General features: G+C 42.5%; 3 long non-coding RNA genes across 3 annotated transcripts in view; 2 read left to right on the top strand and 1 right to left on the bottom strand.

The window, feature by feature from the left end:
- The first annotated feature begins 2,225 nt into the window (after positions 1-2,225).
- On the top strand, positions 2,226-7,402 carry LOC123619254 (uncharacterized). Its single transcript, XR_006727804.2, has 3 exons — positions 2,226-2,861; positions 4,691-4,927; positions 5,852-7,402. It is a non-coding gene; the product is annotated as an uncharacterized LOC123619254 (long non-coding RNA).
- A 1,386-nt stretch (positions 7,403-8,788) lies between these two features.
- LOC123619255 (uncharacterized) overlaps positions 8,789-24,702 on the bottom strand; it is a 56,506-nt gene continuing 40,592 nt past the window's right edge. The window contains exons 2-3 of the long non-coding RNA XR_006727805.2: positions 12,001-12,282; positions 8,789-11,160 (exon numbers count right to left, since the gene is read on the bottom strand). This is a non-coding gene — a long non-coding RNA (uncharacterized LOC123619255). The remainder of the gene's footprint in view (positions 11,161-12,000; positions 12,283-24,702) is intronic.
- Positions 11,060-14,827, top strand: LOC123619256 (uncharacterized). Its single transcript, XR_006727806.2, has 3 exons — positions 11,060-11,339; positions 12,779-12,865; positions 13,229-14,827. It is a non-coding gene; the product is annotated as an uncharacterized LOC123619256 (long non-coding RNA).

The raw sequence follows: 24,702 nt of genomic DNA, 5'->3' as shown, positions 1-24,702 counted from the left end.
TCACTAAAGAGCACAAAACAATCCCGGTATTCAGGGCTTCCCTACTGTCCAAGTTCCAGATAAATAGGCTTACCGAGTTTGTGTGTGCTTTTATGCACTTTAATCAATATATTCCCCAGTTTGAACAAGACAATAAATTAATTCCTGTCTTTTTTAAACTAGTTTCCACTTACTCAAAGATGGCACTACACAACTTGGAAACAGCCTTTGAAGAGTGAAAAAAAAAAAAAAGAAAGAAAGAAAGAAAGAAAGAAAGAAAGAAAAAAACAGATTCCTTAGAGAAGTTAGTACACCTGCAAGTTTTAGTCCTGGCTCTGCCTCTGGCTGACCCTGTGGCCTTGGGGAAATTACCTAACATTCATGGACCTCAGTTGCCTCACCTATAAAACATAGGAGTTGGACCAGTTGCTCTTTAAGCACCCTGTCAGTTTTAAAATTCTATTATCATATAAATCTTTAATTCTGACCTACGGCAGGTGGACCCTGAAATGTACTAGAAATGACAATACTGTACTGTCACACAAAGAAGATTATCTCCATCACATGCAATTCAATGTAAAATTCACGGCGAAGTCAAATTTGCACGCACTACATCTGAGAGGCCAAGAGTAATAAAACACATACATGGAGGGAGCAGGAAGCAGGGGGGAGAGGACCCATGCACTCCGGGAGACAGCACACAGCCTAAATGTATTTTCTCACACTGATGTATTTTAAATTTGTGGCTGTGAACATACCACAGTGAACAGCTTGAAGTTCTTTTGGAACAAACATCGTCTCTTCTAAGGTCACTCCTGAAGGAGCTGCAGTAATAACATTTGGCATATGTAGATAGAGTGCTTTGCAGACTGGAGCATGGAGAATTATGCTCTCCATGTTTCAGGAAAGATGATCCAGGATTCAGGTTAAAAAAAAAAAAATGTCAGGTACATTTCTGACAGTGGCAACAAACCCAAACAGTGTAACATACAACCAATATGGACGCCCTCATTAAAATCCCCAAGTAGCTGTGAGTTTGATTTTCAGCAGGTCTGGACAGGAATAATGGATTTGGTGGCCTGGAGGACCATTAGAGGTTTTAATAAAAGGAACTTAAAATTACCAGCGTTGGCCCTGGTTCCAAGGAAGCCCTGGCTCCGTGTCCGTAACAAAACAGGAATGAACCTAATTCCTTGCCTCTCAGATTCTTACTCTTCGGTTTAAAAATGCCATTTTATATACAGCCTGAGCGTTTCTCCTCAAAAATACACGCATAAAAATTGCTTTAAAATTCCTGATCAATGTTTTCAGTTCACATAGATATTAAACTGAATTTCCTAAAGCCTGAAAAGCTAATTATGCATTCAATTAGAGTTTCTTAATAAAGATTAAAACTCTGAAGTCTATTACAAGCCCATATTTAATTCAACTGCCATTTTATCCACGCCATGGAAGTGTAAGTGGTAACAATGAATATAAATTATAATACATGCCATAGAAAGAATGCTATTTGTCCAAGTCCGTTACTATAAAGAATTAAATTTGCTATCAGTTCCACCATCTAGTTAAAATTGGTATTCTTTATTCGGTCTTTCAATGTAGTCCAATTTCCTACTTTGAAAAACAAATTCTAGGGAATAAAGAAAAGAGATTAATTTATCATTAAGACTCTGCTTAATTGAAGTCAATTCCGAACAAACTTGAATTCAATTTCTGCTCATTAAATTGAATGTGCTCTGCGTTCCTCTCTGCATTGCTTTGAGCAAGCAGCTGAGAACAAGGGACTAACATCAAAATTATTAAATTGAGGAGATTTTATTTGGTCTTCACATGCCAGAGCCGCTTTGATGAGGAGCTGTTTTGGCACTGAAAGGAAAGAAGAGCAGCTGGAGGAAAAATCAAATGAAACTAAGCCTTGGAAAATTGAAGAAAACGCAAGCTTAGTAATATTTAATAATTAAATTTCCACAAACAATAGCGGCAAATGAAGTAATCTGCAAAGTCTGCGAACTCATTTGCATAATTGATGCCGGTCCCCTGTAAATGAATAATGAAGATAATAAAAGATGTTGCTAAAAATGGGCACAATAACAGCAAATTTCATCAAGCCGCGCGCTCTGATTAATCTGCTCTTGCAAATCAGCAGCGAGAGGGGAGCGCGTGATTAACCGCGCCGAGGCCGGCAGCAGGCGGCGGCGCTGCCCTTTCTCCGCGTGTCTCTGGGCGCGTCCGCCCGCTCCCCGCGCCGCCCGCGCGCCTCTCGCCGCAGCTGCCGCGGGAGCCGCCCCGGGCGCCGCTCCCCCGAGCGCGCCGCCTCCGCCGCCCGCGGGTCGCGCCTCCACCGCGTCGCCGCTGCCTTTTGTCGCGGCCGCTGCGGGGCGATGGCCGCCGACCCGCACCCCGCCCCCATCCCCTCCGGTCCCTCCCGCGTCTCCGCCCCGGGGGCTTCCCGCCTGCGCCTCGGTGCGGGGAGGCCCGGGATGGATGCGCCGGCGGCCCGGTTCACTCCGTATGCTGGATAAACTGGGAAACAATTAGCGAGCAGGGTGGGGAAGGCCGGTGGGCTGCGCGCCCCCGCGGCCGCGTGGGGCTGGGAGCCTGGGCAGGTGGGAGTTTCCATTTGGGAAAGAAGGCGAGAGTTCCACGAGGGCGGCCGCGCTCGGAGAAACGGGACCGGCGCCGTGAGATGCGCGCGCCCTCTTCCTCCCCGCTCCCCATCACGCACGAAAGGAGAGGGCCTTGAAAGGGATGAGTTTATTAAGCACTTTTAAACAACTACTAGAAAAGATCAGGACGCACAATTAAAAAAAAAAAGCTCCCCACCCCACCAATTCCCTTCCCTTGAAGAAGAAAAAGAAAAGAAAGAGAAACAGCCCACAAAGGTAAGCTGAGCATTTTCAGATTTTGTGGGTTTTGCTGTATTTACGTGTTTTCTTTGAAGAATCAAAATAACATTTTCCAGTTTGCGACTTACATTTCCGAGTGGATTTTTCTCCGGGCCAACCCAAGGGGCTAACAAAATCTGTGAGAGCTGCTAGGCTCAAATACATGTTGTGTGGGAGTTTGTGAAAGCAACTTTGCCGGGTACAAACCCTAGACGGTGAAACTGAATTTACTTGGAGAAATCACACGCTCCTCTCCCAACGGCGGGCAGCGCAGCACTTTCCCAGCTCTCTGGGATAAAGTTGTCTCAGGAAAATAAAAACTGTTGATAAAGCGTGGTTCTTACTCATTTTACAGCCCTCGGTTTGCAGTCTATCATAGCTTGGGCCTAACAGAACTGACTCGGGCTTTTCATTTGTTTATAGTGTGCGCAGTGTTTTATGCCTCAGATGCACTATGTCAGCTATGTAGAATAATGCATTATTTCTGTTCGCATCCTGAGTCCACCTCAGCAATGGTTTTTGTTTAAAATAAAGGCTGTGATTATGTTCCATTTTTATGGAATGGAAACTTCCATCCTGGACATCTAACATTATCTTAAAAATCCAGTACCGGGTTGGGAAAATCAGAGATGCTCCTGATTGCCTCATCTGTGAAGTGTGATTGACTCTATTTAACTTGACCAGTTTCAATCCAATCTAATAAACCACTAGAGCTTGCTTCTGCTTCAAAAAAGCCACTATGCCACCCTGAGCCCCAAATCCAATCTTTCTCAGTGCAGTGTCAGGCAAACCCGTGACTCCCTTGTTTTTGCTAAACAAATAGCTCATAGGTGGCAGACAGTCCATTTTTCTGGTGCAACAATCACCATGTAATTTTCCCTAATTCCTCTCTGCAAGCACAAAGAAATCCTAAAATCATGGAATTGTGAGCCACAGGCAACGACCTCACTATACAGGGGAAGACATGGAGACAGAGAAGTTGAGTACTGGCCACTCTACCCCATCTCCACCACCGCACTCCAGGTCTCCCTGCTCCCAGCCTCTGGTGGAAATCAAAGCAAGGAACCCAGAAAAGGGCTCAATAGCAGTATTTCAGGAAACACAAGGAAACCAAGGGAACGCAGTAACAGAATTAATGAGACATGAGAAAGGTTAGAATGATAAATTTAGGTGATAAAATGACTTTCAAAGAATCAGGAGCCATATGGTCATGTAGAAGCCATGGACGGGAGGAGGCTGTGCAAAAAAATTAATCTGGTAAGATAAGGAGTGTGGAGAGAAAGGAAGTGGTCTTTAAGATGTGTCAAACATGGGATCAAAATTAGATCAAGAGAAGAAAGGCGAAGCCCATGGAACGTGTGTTGACAGGCAGGAGGGAGTAAGTGAACTGATGTCCAAAATGTTCCTTCTGCGCGTTGCTTCTGAGGAAGAAAGGGTGACACGCCGCCTGGTGAGAATGAACTAGCAGGGGGGCCCGGGGACACCGGAATGGTCGCAGTCAAGGTGAACTGTAGGCAGCTGGGAGAGTTTCATCCCGGGAGCATGATGAGAACGCCAGGGCCTGACCCACATCGAGGGTGCTTCATCCACCCGGAGGTGGAGAGTGTCGTAAACCCCGTCAGCCCTTAGATGAAGAAGCATAGAGAGAGGCAGGGTGTCCAGCATCACCCAGCGGCCCCCCGGCAGGCAGAGAAAACTCGGGCTCTCTGACCCCCATGCGAACCTGCCCTGGTCACACCACTTTCCTTTCTTAGGGTTTGGAATTGTTCAGTTAGGTGGGGCTCTGAAGGGAGGCCCTCACAGTTCTCTGCTGTTTCCTGTTTCAGATCACCCTGACGTATAAAGTAAAACTGTATTCTGCAGTGTTCCTCTATTTATCAGCTCTCCTGTAAGAGAGGAAAGATTCTCATTGTCACTTGAAAGCATCCACAGTTTGGAAATGCCCAGGCTACCTGAAAGCAATAAAGACAACGTTTATTTCAATTGGTCGGAACCGGAAGTAAACCGACGGCCGTACTTCATTCTAGTTATTCCTGGCTAACATTGAAGAGGTGGAAAAGTAGGTAAGGTCCTATAGCCAATTCCTTGGTTTTTTTCCTTTTTTTTTTTTTTAAATAGGACTAACCAGTCTGGGCAAGGGCCTAACACTCTTTGCAGGTAGAGTGTGCAGCTGTGTTTCTAAAACCCTGGGTTCTGGGTTACTTGATGGAACCTCCGGCCCTTCAGGGGCTGTCCTTACGAGGCCAGGAATCCAGCTGAGTTCTATGTGGGTGAAAAATGTAATGCTCTGTTTGCCTGGTTACTCCTGCTAACCGGTGGTGACTACATCCAACATAAACCAGTGTCTGATTCTTAGAAACTTTAAAGGCTATGGAAGGAGATGCCAGCTCTCCTTACATACAGCAACAGGCACAAAGTGTTGGTAATCTGACAAGTGACAGTCTTCATACCTTGTGATGTTTACCATCTGTTCAGAGACTGAATCTGCACACCGTCCAGAGTTATCATTTCCTCACAAATATTTCTCTCTAATGAATAATGATGTCTTTGCTGTGAGTCCAGGGCCCAAAGAGCAAGTTTTCCCTAATCACGATTATCTACAAGTCTTACCTGTTCTCCCATTCAACTAAGCTTTTCTTACAGAAACAAAAAGTTTGTTAAAATAGTCAGAAATCATTTAAAAATTAGCATATAAACTAAAAAAGGCAATATTTAAAATATTTAAGTAGGAGGCCCATAAGCCATTTAAATCATAGTTTATGGCTATCTTGATATTTTAAACAATTAGGAATTCCCCCCCCCCCACTGGTTATTAATTCTTCTTAATGATGGTTTTGCTGTCTCTGTTCCTCTCAAGCTAAAAAGTACAAATTTATTTATCTTTCCTGGTTTGGTCAAGATTTTCCAGGATTTACAATCCCCAAAAAACAGTGTCAAAACCCCTGCATCTGCCCTATTTCTGTTCACTTTTTCACCTTTGTCTCTAGCCATAAGGAAAAGGAACTAAAAGAGAAAAGCCTGCAATTCAAAATGCCTTATTGGCACTTCTTTTTCTGCCCACCGTGTGCAATTGAATCATCATGTGCAGAACACCCACCACGTGGCAGACTCTGAGGAAGCAGGTGAATGAACATGGGCCCAGCCCTCCAGCTTACAGCCACCAGGAGGATGCTTCGTGGACACAGATAGTGTATATTTAATATAGTTAGTGCTATAAGCACTTAGACCAGCTTCAAAACTCTGGGATGTTTCATAAGAAGAGGGAAAAAGTGGGGAAAATTGTTTGATACTAAATTCCTGACCTCGTGAACCTCATGATGATCCCTTTCCAGTCACAGCCATCGTCCTACAATAGTCCCCATCTCCAACAGGTAGTAGAAAATTCACTGACTCCCAGTTCCAGGAGGCTGTTGGCAATCACAGTTTAATTCTGCATGATTCCATAGAACACACTCTTTCATACGGCTTACGTTTAAAAAAAAAAAAATCCCAGGCATGCTCTGTTTAGCACTGAGCTGGAGGAAACTGCTTTGTTAGAGTGCTGTATATATGAGATCTATTTTAAATGTGTGTATGTGTACGCCTAAATATATAGATGTTTCACTCTGGATATTATATTACAAATTTTATGGTGACTTGAGATGCCATTAAGATATTGGTCTAAGAACCAAAGACCCAGGGCTTTTCTCAGTAGCCAATCCCACTCCCCTAATTGTCTTTTTACCAATTCAAGTTGGGAGAAAGGAAAAAAAAAAAATCAGCAATAATCCCCAGCATTTGAGCTGCTCCGACGTCAGGGGCCGGCAGGGACAGTGTGCTCAAACAACCCAGGGGGCTCTGGCCTCAGAGCTGTGGCTTCCCTGGCCCCGGGGACCTCACTGCTCACTGGCAGAAGTGCGGGGAGGGGTCCCGGGCACAGGAACCGAGGGAGAACACACTCAGACCACCTCCAGATCCCTCAGCCACCTGGAGGGGCCTGCGCGCAGCCCTGCCCTTCTTCTGAAACGTGCCACTTACCAGGTGAGCCTCCAAAAGGAGGAGGGGAGACAGCTGTCTCCAGCAAGTCATGCTGAGATCCTTTGAGGGCTGGGGAGGAAACGCCAAAGGAGTGCCTTCCCCATGCTCAGAGCCACTTGGTGAGGACCTCCGGGGACAGCCTGGTGCTGCTCAGCACACCCCAGCAGCAGGTCAGACCACTGTGATCAAAAAATGTGAATGAAGTTTAGACTCAGTTTTAGGGGAGCAGGATGAACTACCACCCCACCATTTGTGACTTCTCAAATTTCCCACTGCAATTTCCATTTTTTAAATAGGAATTTTCAACCCCACATGCTTGTCTGATGTCTTCTTGGAACAATTCGAGATCCTGTTATTGTTTTCAAATGCATGAATGTTAAGATGACTCTCCAAACCAAGGGAAAAAATAAAACTCAAAAAAGCTTTGTGCAAAAAAGAAAAGAAAGGAAGGGAGGGAGTGAAGGAGAGGGAGAGAGAATGATAGAGAGAAAAAGAACAAGGAAAGAAAGAAAGAAAGGAAGGAGAGAAAGAAAGAAAGAGAAAGAAAGAAAAGAGAAAGAGAAAATAAAGAGAAAAAGAGGGAGGAAGGAAGGAAGAAAGATCAGTCTAAGATCAAATGTAAAAATTATCAGACAATTAGAAACTCGTGGAAGTTCTTGGACTTTATGAATAGACTATAAACATCACTGTAGCCTAAGAGGATTGGCCAACAAATGAATGACCAGCAGCTAGAGGAAACTCTGACTGGAGTGTGTCATGACTTCAAGGATGTGGAGAGAGCATAAGAGTCACAGCTGAAGCAGAGTTCTAGGAATCTGTATTCTCAGAAACTGCACTCTGACAAACCTGGTGGATCAGACTTTATTGCCTTCACCTGTTTGGACCAGGAACCCTACTCAACTGGCTTAACCGAGTAGGAATCTGCTTTTCACTTAGTGGGCCAGGGCTGGCCCAGTCACCCTGCAATTCTACAGAAGACTCAGTTTCCTCTCTTTTCTGTCATCTAGTTTTTCTTTGTTGTTTGTTATGGTCACAAGGTGGCCCCTTTACCATCTTATTGTAAATAAAACAGAGATTTTTACTCCAAGGCACTGTGTATTCCAAGCAGCAAAAGGGAAGGGCAAAAAGTATGTGCCAGCTGAGTTTGCCCCTTTTTTATAGAAAAACAACAGTTTGCCAAGAGCCTCACCCAGTAGAGTTCTTCATACGTACCATTGGCTAGAACTAGGTCTCGTGGCTTTAGCTGTAAAAGAATCTGAGGAGGTGAGACATTTTTACTGGACACATAGCTGTCCCAAGCAAATCCCAATTACCTTGGTTAGTTAAAAAGGAAAACTGGATACTGGGGAGAGGACCAGTGCTGAGGGTCTGCAGTTCTAGAAGGTGCTGGCCCACACACTAATGCGTGCAACTACCCTGTATTTACATGCAGCGTAGCACTGCCGTAAAATAAAGGTGTCAAATAATTTTCATCTCCATATGAGATATGACATCTCCATACTTTCCTTTGGTAAAGAGGTAGCATATTTGTAAATGTTTCAAGTGGCCTGGCCATTTTTAAAAGCTGTCAAGACACCCAATGTTACTATAACCAAAGATATTATACTTCACTTCATGCTGGATCTTAATCTCACACTACACGATATTTTAAAGGGTTTTGCATCCTCACTGCTGGAAGTTTATTTGTGGGCTTATAATAAATGCATGGGTAACACACAGTGATGGTTTAATACACAAGACAGGTATGAAGATATCTGAGCGACCTCAGGAATTGGGATCTGAGTCAGTGATGCGAAAGGATGAGTAGGATGAACAATGTGTTTTTATCATTGTATATCCTTATCATTAAAAAGCGTTGTTAAGCACCAACATGCACATATCACAGAATAAAATAAAACAAAGAGATGTTTTACTTCAATCAACTCTTGATTTTATTTATCCTGTTACCTATTTTTCATAAACTTTTTTTTTCCACTCAGCGGTACCTCAGCCAGAATAGGGGTGGGGGTTAGGGATGGGGGGGGCAACAAACCTCAAACCAGTCAACCTAATTATGTTGTTAGTTGTAGTTAAAAGTTTGCTGAGGGAGGAGATTGAAGCTATTTGTAAAATGAAGTGTGCGTTTGTCTGTGGATTTCAATTATCCAGGCTATTCCTAGTCCCTATTTCTGTGGATTATCAAGAGTTGGATGAATCGAAAACTGTTATTTTGGAGCAAGATTTGATTGCTACCTGTCAGAAATCATAATTTGTGTAAAAAGCATTTATCCCTCCCTGCCTTTCTACCAGGCATTGTACTAGCTGGTAGCAGTGGGGACGTTTGGAAAAAGCAATGTCATAGCAGCCCCCTTACCATGTGCACATTTTCTTAGAAAAAGCAAGTAATGAGCACATGAGTGCCTAACCTGCTACACGATGGGAGGGAAAGTACAAGTATTTTTTTCCTCAATAATTAGATTCAGATTCTTAGGAGTCTGGCCGAAGGCATCTGCAGACGTGTATCGTCTCATCCAGTTATCCCAAAAGGGAAGTTTGAACGTTCAATTTACACAAATGTGTTGACTTAGGTTTTGCAAATGAAGGACTTTCTTTAAACATCGCGGGCTCTGCTCCATGGCAGACCCTGCTCCCTGTCTTCCTTTGCTTGCATTGCAAAGAGGCTCTGCTCCGCCCGTTACTACGTGACCTCAGGCAAGTTGTTCACGTAACCTTAATGGGCTTACCTTCCTTCATCTTTAAAATGGGGGCAACAAAATCTACTCTGCAGGGTTGTTATGGGGAAGAAAAAAAGGTGACTTTGGATGCAAAAAGATTACCGTCAATGTAATGTGCTATACTAATGTAAGGTATGCTTTCATTAATCCAAATGAACCATTGAGGAATCTTTGTCTCATGTTGAAGTCATTGAGCATTTGAATGACTTTGAGCTTTGAATAATTTTGTTGAAGTACCACACAATCTCAAAGACCGGCCAACACTGGTCAACTAACTGAGAAGAAGCTCTGGTTTTGAAGTGAACGCCAAGGTAGCATACAATGCGCTTCTGCTCCAGAAATCCTGCTCAGGGCATCCTACTTTGGAAATAGTCACAAATCATTTGCCACGTTTGCTGAATGACCCTGCCCGCAGCCTTCGGAAAGAACAGATAGGCAGCAGACATAGACGTCATTCATTCACTTAGCGTAGGATGTTACCAATAGCTGTGAACTGTGTCAGAAGAAACCCTCACATTTTTATGTACATTTGCCCTTTTAAGGAATGCACTAAAATTAAGATGTTGCTCAAGTGGGTGGGTTAGTCTTCACAAGTTGCTACCACCCAAAATCTGGTTATTGTTTTTTTCCTTTATAACCGAAGTTTCAGCTTTGCTCAACCCAAGGGACCCCCAACAATGAAAACCCCATGTAATTCTTGTCTAATATTTTGCATCAAATCATCCATGTCCTTTCAACACTTTCGTTGACGTCACTATAAATCTTCTATTGGTTACCCAGTTTTTATATCAAGTGTATACAAATTGCATCAACATTTAATGGAAAGGTTTGGGGTTTTTTTCATTTCTTCCTAAACTTCTATACTTCTAGTGATTCGTAGTGGCAGGTTCGTGCCAAATAACACCAGGTATTGTACTAAACTATACTCCAGGGCATGCTTCCAAATATTTGTGGGTGATTTCTAAAACCTTTCGAGCAGAGGGCCTTAGAGAGGAAAAGGTATCCCATCAGTAGTGTCCCTCCTCGGCTAACTTAGCCAAGTACCTTCCACGGCCCCCCCAGGTCAGTGTATTAAGCAGATGTGGTCTTTGTCCATCTAGTAAGTTGAGTTAGCCCTTTCAACACTCTGCAGTCTTTTTATCACTCAGCTGCCAAGTTCCCTCGGGTAATCAGAGACAGCTTGTCAATTTAATTGCAAAGAAACAGGCTTTCTTGTGACCATTCCAATTTTAGCTGCTACTTTAAATTGTACATGATAGTTCTTCCATGCTGTCTGCCCTTTAAACAGTGTGGATTTCTGCAAGCCTCTTTTTTCTTAATGGTGATGGGAAGAAGAGACAAGGCTGAAAATCTGGCTTGCTGATAGAGCCTCTGTGTTTCCTTAAGTTGCTGCTTTGGGGAAAGAAAGCTTTTCCTTGAGTTCTGTATAAGTTGCCGTTACATCGCCAGTGCTAAATTATTTTTTTTTCTTTTCAATGTTCCACTTTCATGCACATTTTCTTCCTTTCTGGGTGATAGAGGATTCATAGGCCATCTGGATTCTGAAACATCTGGACACTGAATTTCTGCAGAGAAGAATCAGAGGGAAGAGACGATCAGTGGGACTGGGTGTCTCTGGAGAGATTTAAATCAACGGTGATATTTTGGTTGTCTCCCTTTTGGAAAGTGAACACAAAAAGTGAAAAGAAATAACAACACATCACAGGAACCCAGTGTTCCAAGAATACCAAGCATATGTAAGAAGGTAGGACTTCCTGCTATGAATTTAGGTCAGTAACTGTCCAGTTACCGTGTATTAGCTATCTCTCTATTAGAATACCATTTCCGGAATTTCCCCCTATTTTTTCAATTGCCGTGCATTTTGAGGTTTAATTTAGTTAGATATACGTCTAACAGTGCTTAAATTTGAATAGTGCATCATTTAAGCACACTATTTTTTACCTTAGATTGTATAATTCCGTTCAATAAACTTTTACTACATGTTGCTGTGTTCAGCTTGATAGAAAGACTGGACGGGGCACCACTTGGGTAAAGCAAGAACAGTCACTTTTCTAAAATATACAGAGGAAAATTAGAACAAAGAGAGGAACAGTGACTCCCATGACAGTCATCATTGTACGCTTCTGGACCCAAAAATCCAGAACAAAGATGACAACACATGAGTGAGAGAGGGTCTCATCAGAGCTTTAGAAAGTTCAACTGCCCTCCTACAGGCTCAGCCTTGTCTGTGCATGAGAGAGAGTGTGTGTGTGTGTATTTGCACAGAGATGGGGGCTGCTCTGGAAATGTGCAGGGGACCACCTCTTCTGAGCCATCAATCTCGGTGTCATACCATATATAATATGACTGCACAGTTCAGTACAGTCTAGTCAGGCGTGAGTGCAGTGCTTATTTATCACACTCACCTTTCCTCGCTAACGCAGCCTGGTCCACGGTCTTCCCTGAACTTGAGATGCAGAACCAGAACAAGGGCCAGCTGCCCGGACTGCGCAGTGGCTCACAGCCTCGGGCCCTTAGATCACTCTCCAAGCACCTCCTTTGTCCAGAGGCCCTAGACTTAGCTGTCAGGCAAGTACGAGGAGGTGTTTAGATCCTGTGATTTATTTCTCATGCTACTGCAAAATTTCATTTTTTCTTTCAGTATATTTTCTGGTAAATATTTGGGCTCAATTAATACATGTTCTTTCCTGGGGGGAAAAAAAAACTGGAATTACTACATAGTACTTTTTAAGAGGAATGAGTTTGAAGCATCTAACGTTACGCACCTTCATGAGGTTTTCCTGAAGTATGTGATGTGCTGCTGTATATAAAAACAGATTAAACTGTCGCTTTAAGTTGATTTCTAGGAAACCAACAGTAAAATTTTAGTAACTATTCAAAAGAAAAAGAATCCAACTGTAAAATTGTAGTAACTTTTTTTAATTAGGCATACCTACATTTAAACATAATAACTCTCTGAAATAAGGGACCACAGGCATAGTCTCTCGTTTCTGCTAGTTCATCGTGTCCTTAATTTCCTCTAACTGCATCTTGGTGAGCCCCACAATGAAGTACAATATTAGATGTTCACTTGTATGATATCACCCTTGTATGAAGAGAATGAATAAAAAATGAAGTTCTTAGCTATGATCTATTTCAGATTAGCAATTTTCATTTCTAAAACTGTTTATTTTACTTTGTCAGCTTGAAGGTCAATCTGACTTCAAATTGCATATTGCAGAATTTCAACAAAGATACGAGGCCCATCTCTGCTTCCTTTAAAAAAGAAAGGTAAAAAGAAAGCTGTCTTAACTGGGGTATTAGGCAAAGCTTTATAAAATGGACCCGATCACACTGATGTAAGATTTACAAAGACACTTCCCACTTTGAAGTCAAACATCAGGGCCTGGACAGGGTGGCAGGTGGGGTCAGGATTAGCGAGGACTAATTGTGGACAGTGGCCAGGGCAAGCTAAAGAGCATATTCGAAGAAACAAGGCAAGAATGAACAACATCAATCATAATAGCTACCATTTATTTGAGTACTTACCATGTACCAGGGACCACTCTATTCAATTTTTAGATAGATTCTCTCACCACACGTCTACCATAAGTTTTGGTACCATAACAACACTGTTGTTACCACATCTTACAGATGAAGAGGCTGATGGACAGGGAAGTTAAGAATCTTGACTAAGATCACGTAGCAAGTACATGAGGAAGCAAGGATGCAAACCGAGGCAGAAGGACTCCCAAAGCCGTATTCTGAAGGACGAGGCAGTGTGTATGTGCGGTGTGGAGGACCTGATGGAGGCCACAACTCAGCACGCCCAGTTACCAACCCACACTCTGAGAAGACCCAGCCCCTCCTGCGCACACACATGCAGCCTCTTACATGGGCCCCCTTTACTGTCACCCCTGCCCCACCTGACTGTAAGCATCACGTGGACAGAGATCTTGTCTGTTTTGTTCATGACTGTACTGTCAGTCCCTAGCATTTTACCTGTCACGTTGTGACCTTTGGATTAGTATTCATTGACTGAACATTTAATAAATAGATGTAGTGGCTATTGATTGAAATGTGATTTCTTGTGAGCTACCACCCATTCCTTAGGGTGGTTTTACGTAAGACCACAGAGTCTAGTAAAAAAAGACGTGGGATTCAGTCCCCAGTAGCTTCGGTTCTAGTCCTAACACCGCAGCATCCCGGCTCGGAGGCCCTGGACGAGCCCCTAAGCCTCAGGAGTCTCAGTTTTATCATCTAACCAGGAACCCAATAAAAACAACATTTCTAAAGCAAGTTTTTGGTGCCATACAAACTGTCGTTCTTATAGCTGTGGGTTCGTCTATTTGATGATGAAATATCTAAAAAGATAGATACAAATAAGGAAGCCAAATCTTTTCATGTGGATTCTGGGGACAGGAACACAAAACAGGAAGCCACGAATGCTAAGTGACCATCTCACCGAAAAGACCCACTGTCCTCAAACTCGGCCTCAACAGACCTGGCTGCTTTTCTTGTCACCTCCCCCTTGCCAGTACTGGTTCTGAAGCAAACGGCGGCCCGGGCAGACCTCTGGGATTCAAGCACTTCGTAACTGAGTCAGGCCATCAGCCTTCTGCCCCTTAGGATAGGCTGGCTATTAAATCACCTTTCAGTGCACCCACAGTCTTTGTCCAGGCATCTTCGAGCTTTGACTCAAGCAGGCCTTCTCAACGCTCCAGCCCATGCTTCCTGAGGACACTGCCTCCTCTTAGGCCGGCTTATTCCAGAAGCAGTCTTTTGTCTCCAGTGAAGAAAACAGTTCTGCTTTTTGGCATATTTTCCTTTTCTGAAAGGCCAAGCTCACAAACGATTGCGAGATCAAATTATGGATACACTCTTTCACGTGGAGGGAGCCCAGATTTATTTTTTCTTTGATGGGAATTTTAGTAATGCCCACAAAATTTATAGCTTTCCTAAATCAGTCAGTTACAAAAAAAGGAAGTATGTCTGTATCTGGCAAGCGAATTTAAAAATGGATTCTCATGTTGTAATAATCCCTTTATAAGTGGGATTACTTATTAAAATAATTTTACCATTTTAACCTTACCTTACACCAATTAGTAGTCCATTCGGCCCCAGCTGAAACCCACAGCTTTTAAAATATTCTTTAAAACCAAATTTCACTATAACAAAAACCATGAATAATTCTTTGTTATGAAGTATAATAATAGCTGACATACTTTTTATGATCACAAGCATTGCCAATATAAAAACAGATTTTAAAATTGCAAACACATTTTAAAAAGTGACCTATTCAGGGGTTCTTAACGTGTGATCTATGCATAGAATTTTAAAAGTCTTTGAATTTGGATAGAAATAAAAATTACATTTTTATTTTCATAACCTCTGATTAAAATGCTGTGTTTTCTTCCATTATGAATTCCAGGAACCAACCACAATAGTATTAGCAGTACCTGTGATTTTGTCACCAATAAAAATCACAGACATTTAAAGTTACATTATAATGACTGCCAATATTTTAAAATACCATTTTCACCCATAACTACATCACAATTATGGTAGTTATTAGACAAACTACTAGAACATGTTATTTAATGTGTTAGTAATAAAGAAACATATATTTCTAGATCACAATGTTCTAATATTTTGCTAACCACCTTTCCATACAACTGGTTTCCTTTATAATGCTATGTAATTTTCATTACGCATTTAAAAACTTTATTCTGAGGAGTCTTGATCAAACTGCCAAAGGGATCTTTGGCACCGAAAAGCATTATGAACCCCTGTTTAAAACCCATATTAAATAAGTTAGAGTATGCTTTGGACTGACCTGTATCTGCCCCAAATTCACATTCATATGAAACACCAACCCCCAGTGTGACTGTATTTGCAGAGGAGCTTTTTATGAAAGTAATTGTGGTTAAATGAGGCCAGAAGGGTGGAGAGGTGACCCTATAGCGTTAGCGACCTTCTAAGAAGAGACACCAGAGCTCGTCAGTCTTTCTTCTGTGAGGATACAAGGTGATGGTCAGCTACAAAACAGAAGGAGCGCTCTCACCGGAGCCCGACCACGCTGGCAACCTAGTCTTGGACTTCCACCGTCTAGAACTGTGAGAAAATAATTTTCTGTTGTTTAAGCCACACAGTCTGTGATATTTTGTTACCGCAGCTCAAGCAAACTGATACAAATCAATACTAGATTTTTCCTTTTTGAAAACTTCCTTGCTACTTCCTTTAGTTGCAAACCTGGGTGCTATTGGGGAATTCACTGTGTTGCTTCACCAGGATTCAGGACTGAGAGCCACTTTCAAGCCAAAACTCCTATGAGGTGTTATTTAAATAAATATCACAAGGAAGAACCAACCTATTCGACAACACTAAATAACATTTTAAATATTAGAAGTAGGGGCAATTGCTGCAACAGCTATCAGAGTCTACCTCCACCTGCAGTGTTGTTCTTACAAGCCCTCTGAGATCCACCTCCCTTGTGAGACACTCAACAGCTCCTGCTTTACACAGTGACTTTGCAGGTCCTTGCCGCTCAGGGGCCACCGCAGTCCCCCCAGTTAGGCAGCTGGACGTCCTGGCTGCAGGTAGCTAAATGGTGAAAGGGATTTTTGTTAAGGATCCGTGTTCTTACATCATTACTTACAACCTGCTTCAGGAAACACGCCATACCATTTCTGGTTAACCTTAAAACAATCACGTTAAAATAGAGGACTGTCAGTAGAGCGACTTTATAAACAGCCAAAATTAAGCAGAGCAAGACTGGCAGCATTAATGCTTCAGCAAAGAACCGACTTCCTGCATCTCATCGAGAATTCATGATAGCAAACCGCAGTGTGTTTATTATACATTAATTCAGCACAGCATTCAAAATGAATTTATGCCCCAGCTGAAGGGTGCGATATTGAAACTAAATATTATTTATTATCTTAATATTAGTAACCATACTAAAAAACTTGTGTTAACAATTCAGAGTGTTTAAAAAGCTAAGGATATCATAGCCCTACTTACCAGCCAGCTGCTCTGGCTTTAATTTATGCAAGTGTAGCCTATAGCTAAAAGCTTTGTATATTTGTTTCCCCATGGTATTAGTGCTCAAAAATAGGACACTCTTTCAAGGGCACCTTATAAACACAGAACTATAATTTATTTGGCAAATTAAAGCTCATATAAAATGTGCACACAGAGGTACAGATTAACATATTTAATTTCAATATTACCTGCAAACCTATTTTTTCCCATACACTGTTCTAATTAGTCATATAAAATTGAGTCTGTGTATTATAAGCAATTATTTTAGTGGAAATAGAAACTGGATCTGAACTGAATATACTGTAAAAAGACAACAGTTTTATGGAAATGAATATATCCATTTGTATCTAGAAAACTGTGTTCTAGTTAAATGACACGACAATGTTGAGCATTCAAATCTGATTGTAGGAAAAGTTGAGACTTTATGATTTAATATAATAATAATACAGAATAATATATAATCTTGATAATATACAAATATTTATATTTTGATGATATTTCCAAATTTCTAAGTCCCTAGTAACCATTACATTCACTTTATGCACTGGAATTTTCTTATTATGAATATTCACTCCCCCTACAGTTGAACATGCAAATTGTTTGTGAACATTTTATTTAACAAATGGTTCTTCTCTTATAAGCCTGTACTAGGAATTATAGCGGTGTAGGTATCAAGTTTACGTTGCATTAAAATAGATGCAAATTCACGTTAATAAAGGATTATGCCTGTAAATAAATTGAAGCTATAACTTTAGTAGCAGGATAGTGAGGCTTTCTAGAAGTTGTCATAAACTGACAGAAAGGCTTCACCATTTAAGATTTTTGAAAAGAGCAGCATTCAATTGAAGCCACTTGACCTAACACGGGGCATGTGACTGGAGATGCCCTCAGACTGTAACCTTCTCATTCTCAGGTCTCAGGTCAAATGCAACCTCCCCAGAGAAGTCCTCCCTGAACCCCTGGTCTCAGATGGCTCCCCTGCCCCAGCCCCACCCATCACTCCTACCTCCCCACCTGCTGTGTTTCCTTCGTGGGACCAGTCAAGCATTAGCTCTGCTCCAAGCACCTAGGAGATCAGTTACCATTTTTTTGAACGAATGAGTGAGCAAGCTAATGGGATTTTTCTTTAAAACATTTCTATAAGATAGTTCAGTACTTGGTTGTCAAGAAATCTTAGACTTCTTAAAAGGTTTTTAAGATATTCCCTTTGATTCAAGATTAGCTGTCCATTGTATTCACAAAAACACGGGCTGGAAGAATCATGTCCTTCTCCATCTGTGCAGCTTCCCGAACAGATGAGACTCTGCCTCGTAGGCTTAAATCATCCTGTGAGGAGAGCCCGCAGAACTCCCTGAACGGTGCCCTGTTGTTTTGCAGCTACCCCGGGTAACTCTTCCTGCAAAACACCGCAGATCTCCGCCTCTCCCTTCTACCTCTCTTCTGTGCTAACTTTGCCATTCTCATCGCTCCCAGCCTCCTGGAATGGTTTCCTACTTGGGGGCAATTACAGCAAAGTCTAACCAGCAAAATACACTAAGATTCATCATAGTTACTTATTTTAAACATTGTCAACCTTCAGTCTGTCCAGCCTCTAAAGACTTTCAGAAGAGACAAGTCTACAAATATATTACATTGTAATAAAAAATCAAAAAAGAAAATGTGTCCACCTACCTCTCCTTAATCCTTAGTAGGTGCACTTTTTCCTTTTGGAGTCTCAGGGTAGATAGAAAACAACTTGTCGCCACTCATTAACCAGGACCTGTCCTAACAGCGCGATGCAGGACAAACAGGACCAGCCTCCTGGTCTTTTCCATATCACTCATTATTCTCCATGCCTGGTTCTATTTTTCTTTTTGATTCAAAAAGTCTCTGTAATTCTCAGTCTGAGGATCACACCAACATCCCTGGTTTCCATTATTCCTTCCCCGCCTTTTGTGTTTCTTACTTTATCTTTTTAAAATAGCGTAACGGTAATATTAAATACTACTCACATTCCTGCCTGGCTTTGGTTGAAATCATCGCACCTCAAAAGCTTGTTTTGCAACTTTGCCATTCATCCTGCTTTCTTTCCTGTCTTTCACATACATTTTAAGCAGAAACTCCCATTACACTGTCCTTGAAATGCTTCATTATTAACTTCTTCCCAGCTAAAGATTTTTAAAGCATTGTTCTATAGGTTTTTTTTCTTATTCTTAGCATTTTGAATGGCTTCCCTTGCTCGTAAGTTCAGAGTCCTCACATGGCCTGTAGCGCCTTGCTCGGTCTGGTCCCTCCTGTCCCCTTCAACCTCATCTCATGTCACCCGTCCCTGGCAAACAAAGTTCCTGCCACTTCAGCTTTGCACTGCCCCGTCCTTGGTCTGAGCCACCCCGCCTGGACTGCTGCCTGAACCTCCAGGCTGGGCTCGCTGATGACACTTGCTCTTTGCCGTCTAACTCAACACAACTGGGTGGAAGTTTTAAAACCCAGGTGAGATGTTATCATTTGTCTACTTAAAAGCCTGCCACAGCTCCCCATTTCCCCCCAAGAAAGAATCAAAGACCTTACGAAGGTCTGCATCATCCCTCTGACTTTCTCTCTTCTTTTGCTCTGACCCCGCCAGCCACCTGCATCTCCTCAAGCGGCCGGCCAGGCTCCTGCCTCGGGGTCTTGGCGCTGACTGAGCTTTCATCTTGGAGCGCTCTTTGCCCGGCTATCCCCATGGACAACCCCTCACCACACTGAACGCTTTTCTTTTTCTTTTTCTTAGCAATTATCACCTTCTAACATTCTGTATAATCTACTCATTTTTTTAGTCTATGATTTATTGTGCATACTCCCCGCTGGAGTGTCAGCTCTATGAGGTCAGGGAATCTATTCACCAATATATCCCAAGTGGCTGAAATATGGTTGCTTCTCAGCTAATTGTGAATGAATGGAGGGGGCTCCTACACAAACTGCAGTTTGCAAGTATTCCCGAGGCTGGTTTAAGGGTACATGAAACAGTGTGTGTGAAAGTGCTTTGTGAGCCAAAGTCCTCTTTAACCAATACCCCGATCTTTATTCCTTCCACAAAAGGCACCAATGGACCAGTGGTGCATTTTTTTTCCTTTAATCTATGTACATATACTCTTAAAACACAGTATTATTTAATATAAGCTTTTAAAATAGTGAACAGTATCACAGTATTGAAAAACAAACATCCTCTACAACATGGAAAGTTCTGTATGTGTGTGAGATTATTGTTACTTGGGAGCAGGGGTGAAGGGACTCTCAAAACAAGTGATGAATTACAGACTTTTGCAGTAACCCCATACCTTAACTCCAGCATGACCCTTAAACATACCTCTTCTGAAAATAAAGTGCTCTATGAAGATAGAAATAAACGCAACTTCCTTCAGGTTGAGGCAAAGACTGAGGAGATAAAGTTCACTTTTCTCAGAGACAGCCTATCTGGTTCGCCATCCCCGTGTGTTCTGAGGGGATTCTGGTGGGATTTATATTCAATTTCTGAAAAACTGCTGAGAGCCCTGGACTCAAAAAAGGACAAACCAGGTCATTTTCTCAGTCTTCTAAATGTTTAATTCCTATGTCTACTTCTCATTTCTAGCTTCAGAGTTGGTGTCAATTATAACTTATTGCTGCTTGTTTCTAAAACATTCGACTATTTTTAGACCAATGAGCGTGCTGAGTATTTCATCTTTATTATCCACATATAATAACGGTTCAGCACTAACTTCAACATTTTCTTGAAGGAAGAATATTCTTTGGTTTCTTTGAAAAGTTTTTCCCTACTCAGTGCTGCTTATTTACCTTAAAAGTAGGTTATGCCTCTCTCTCTTTTAAAAACTTTATTATTTGTTTTTGTAACATTGCCAACTTTTATATAATTTTTGGTCTCCATCAAGATTGTTTAGTTAACTATGATTTCTAAACAAGTTAAGACAGGCTTGTAATAGGTTCATTGTCTTTTAACCCAATAAATCTAGCAAGTAAAATTGAAAGGTTGAGTCAGTGCAGAAGCCATGCTGGGTTATTATTGCCGATCAAAAGTAATCCATTATGATACAGTTCATTGCAAAGTACACTTAACACATTAATGATTAATCCACAGTCCAAAGCTTTTACCAAAAGCCTGCCCTTGACTGCTTTGTTTTCCCAAGTAGTTAGATTCCACAGTCTTGTAAGATTAGTATTTGGCGCCTTGATCAAATTCCCAAAGTTCGGTAATGTCTCTTTTTATTGCCAGTAAATCCAGATGGAAGGGCTTTTAGTGTTGTTATTAAGTGTGAGTTTATTACCAGTATCTATTAAGCCCGCACTGCACGTTGTCCATGTAAGAACTTTCACAATCATACTTGATAAATGAACCACACAAGTCCAGAAGGTTTAAGAACAAAGTGAAGACTCAAGCGTATAAATTAAAACACTGTTGGCGCTTAAAAAGCGTCTTGGACACAGAGTTCTAACTCATATATTAGAGCAGAGTTTCTCATCAATAAAGATTTTTAAACTATAAGCACAAGTTCCCAAAATGGATTTTAACTAAAATTCGTGGAGGAGGAGGACAGAAGTGAAACAAGTCAAAAAAACATTAGCTCCTCGCATGGGAGAAGGGGTGGGGCGTGACTGGGCCTGCAGCAGGGTGCGAAAGGGAGCTGAATTCTAGAGGCAGCCGCTGTTATGGAACATTGCTACACAAGAAATCAGCATCAAGTTAACAGGACCAACTCCTACAGAGTCGCCCAGAAGATAACTTCCACACAAGGGCAGGGTATGTGTTCTCCAACTGTTGATAAAGACCCAAAAAGAGTCATTCTATTCACTTTTCCCAAACTTAACTCACATGCTAAGAAAAGATTACAATCATTAATAGATGGAGAGTTTGAAGTGTTGTATGTCCCCAGCTTTTCCTGGTATTATTTTCCTTGAATGAGTTTGCTTTAAAATCAAGTCGTTCATTTGAAAAGCTAAAATCAGACCCGTCTGGGGCACCGTCTGACGGGCAGTGGGACTGGAGATAAGCCCCGTCTTTCCCTCCACCCCCACAATGTAGCCGGTGAGCTCAGCGGAGAACAGGATAGTGTGGACGGAGGAGGGTCAGGGCGGCACGGGGGTCGGGCTGAGTCCCAGCCTCAGGGAAGGGGCTAGAGAAGAAGGCGGTTTTTAGAACAGCATGTGAAGAGCAGCAGGATGGACCTCAGCCTGCACTCCACCCTTACCTCTGGGCCAAAGCCAAAGCCACAGATATAAGGACACTCTACTGAAGAGCACATACCAAGAACAAAGCCCTGCATTACTGAAGTCTCTGGAGGAAACAGAGCGCACCGGCAGAGCGCTCCGCGACCTAGAGCCGGGGCTGGCACGGGTGCGGGGGACAGACGCCCCCTCTGTCCGGGGTCGAGGAGCTGGCGTGGCTGCGCGGCTACAGCAGCACCTCCGGCGTGGTGGTGTCACAGTCCCCTCCCAGGCCTCGGAGTGCCAGCTGGGAGCAGGCGGTGACATTGGAGTAGAGGAAGTCCACTTCCTTCACCCCATCCCCACCCAAGGGCTTCCTTCAATCATCAGAAAGGATTTACAGCAGGAGTGGAGAGACTTTTGAACTGAAATGTACTTTTTGACTCTTCTTGGGACCCTATTACACACCCTGACTGTGTGACACAGAACATTCACGTTGCATGCCCTCCTTCGCCGCTAACACGTAGCATCCTTGAACGACACCTAACTGAGCATTCAACCTGAAATGTGGAGTCCAAACAGAATCCCCAGTTAAACCAACACACTACTCCCAGAAATTCAGTGCCCCTGGAGTGAGAAAAAGTCTGGTGAACAGAGTAAAGTATTCCCCTCCAAATGTTTCTCCCTCAGTTAAGTATGTAGTATTCCCCCCTTTCTACAAGGGATCTGTCCCAGGACCCCCCACGGCTGCCTGTGACATATACAGGGTGGCTATGCCGGACAAAGGGGCAACTCGCATCCCAGTCCCAGGAGGCACAGAGCAGGAGGAGGCAAGATCTTAGCACATTCCTCAGAAGGGTGTGCAATTTAACATTTATGAATTGTTTGCTTCTGGAATTTCCCATTTCATATTTTCAGATGATGGTTGACCACAGGTAACTGAAGCCACAGAAAGTGAGACCCAACAGGTGAAAATCAAGTAAACAGCCATCTAATGGTCTCTCCTACGCACTGATCCGTGCAAGTTCTTTCCGTCTTCTGTTAAGGAAGCCGAATGCAGCTTCTTACCTGCCTCCGTGAAGCGTTGCGGAGCATGGCTCTGCAGCCAGTCATTTGCTTAAACTACTGTCATCATCAGTTTGGGATGACCGGTTTTTAAACCTAGCTCCATCCTTTGCCTCTCAATTTTCCAGTCTTTGCTGCTTATTGACAGTTTTTAGGTGAGAGATAATTTATCTTTAAAAAAAAAAAAAGTCAAGATCTGTTACTCGCATTTTACCAGCAGGATTCATTCCCAAAGTCCTAGGTCAAAATTGCTCTGGGCAGCTGTAGGTGACCTCTCTGGCCATCACAAGGGTAAAATGAGCCCCCTCCTTTTATTGTAAAGAAACTCAAGACATGACAGTTGAACCAATCCCTCGCCATAAAGTACAAGGGGAGTGACAGAAAGAGTGACAGACAAATTAGAGAGTTCGTTCTGTTTAGCAATTTTGGGTGACAGCACTTAAAATTTTTAGCTCCAGGACTGTTTAGGAATGACAGTATGCAGCTGAGAAAGGCAGCCTACCCATTATAAAAAGGAATTTGTGTGCGAACTTAGAAAAAGCAGCCCTCAAAACCGGAAAAAAATTCTTCACATATGTTATTTAAATAGTAACCCATTAACCTTTTACACAGCCTTCAAATCATCTGTTGCCACATTTCCTTATCAGCCCAATGTTTGAGTCAAGGCTTTCAGACAGATTTTGTTTCACTAACCCTATAGAAATGTCACTAGAAATTGGACCCCGCATACCTCCGTTGTGGTTGTCGTCAACATTGCTGTCATTTTTCCAACCCGTGGATTGTGCTATCGCAAAGGTCAGCTACTGACCAGAAGGCACCAGGACGAAGGCTTCCCTTAGTAAGGTGCTCACCGCAGGTGACAGCAAATGGCACCAAGACTTGCATTGCGCTCATGAGGGACAGTACTCACTTACTGAGTACTGTCATCATCTATCTCTGACATACACAATGGATGCTTATTAATGTGTGTTACTAGAAAGGAGGGTAAAAGAAGGAAAGAAAGGAAGGAAGGAGGGAAGGAAGAAAGCTTCATTATAATTTACAACCTTTATTGAGCATTTACTTTTTGGTTGGTCATTTTAAGAACTTGAAAAACAAATCATTGAACGAGTGGAAATATCCTTTTTTTTCTCCATTGGGATGTATTGAAGCAGGTCTCAAACCTGGCCAGAAACATGCCCAAGTTGCCTTTTGATTTTTGCACTTCCAGCCTTCAGTCATGAATAACTCTGCTGCCAACAACAAAGACTAATAGCTCAGAAGCAAAGAAGCACACAACACCATTTTCCTCACTGCAGAGAAGCTCTGAAAGGGATCCAGTTACCATCAGCTCCTTGCTCCGCCTTTGCTCTGAAGATTTGAAGTCAAGAGGCAAGCCCTCAGGTGTAAACAATAAAGGATTCCTCACAGACGGTTTAAACAGAAGATGAGTACAGAGCGCCAGGCCAGGCCCCACTGTCATCCAAACAGAGACATCAGCTCCAAAGCCGTTCCAAACACTCATTACAAACAGGCTCCAGAATATTTTGTTTGAGCCGGGTTTTTACCTTGTCCGTAGCCCCAAAAGATGATCCGTCCCAGGGCCAGGAGCTTTCAAATAACAGTGAAAATTATTTGATTATCAGAAAGAAGAGAAAAAGGAAATGACCAACCTCTCAATGACGCACACAGAGCCCGAGCAGTGGGACAGGCTGGCCCATCGGGGAACACACGCCACGTTACAGGCTGAAAAACAACAAACCGTTTCGTGTGGTTTTGTGACTAAGCATGAAATTGCAATCAGACTGCCTCCTGGGTCAAATTGTTATGGACATTTTCCCTTCGTTATTTCAGGATTGTTTGTATGCTGGTGCTTCCTATAA

Source organism: Camelus bactrianus, chromosome 13 (genome assembly GCF_048773025.1).
Source record: "Camelus bactrianus isolate YW-2024 breed Bactrian camel chromosome 13, ASM4877302v1, whole genome shotgun sequence".
Classification (NCBI taxonomy): domain Eukaryota; kingdom Metazoa; phylum Chordata; class Mammalia; order Artiodactyla; family Camelidae; genus Camelus; species Camelus bactrianus.
This window is presented reverse-complemented; position numbering and strand designations above follow the sequence as displayed.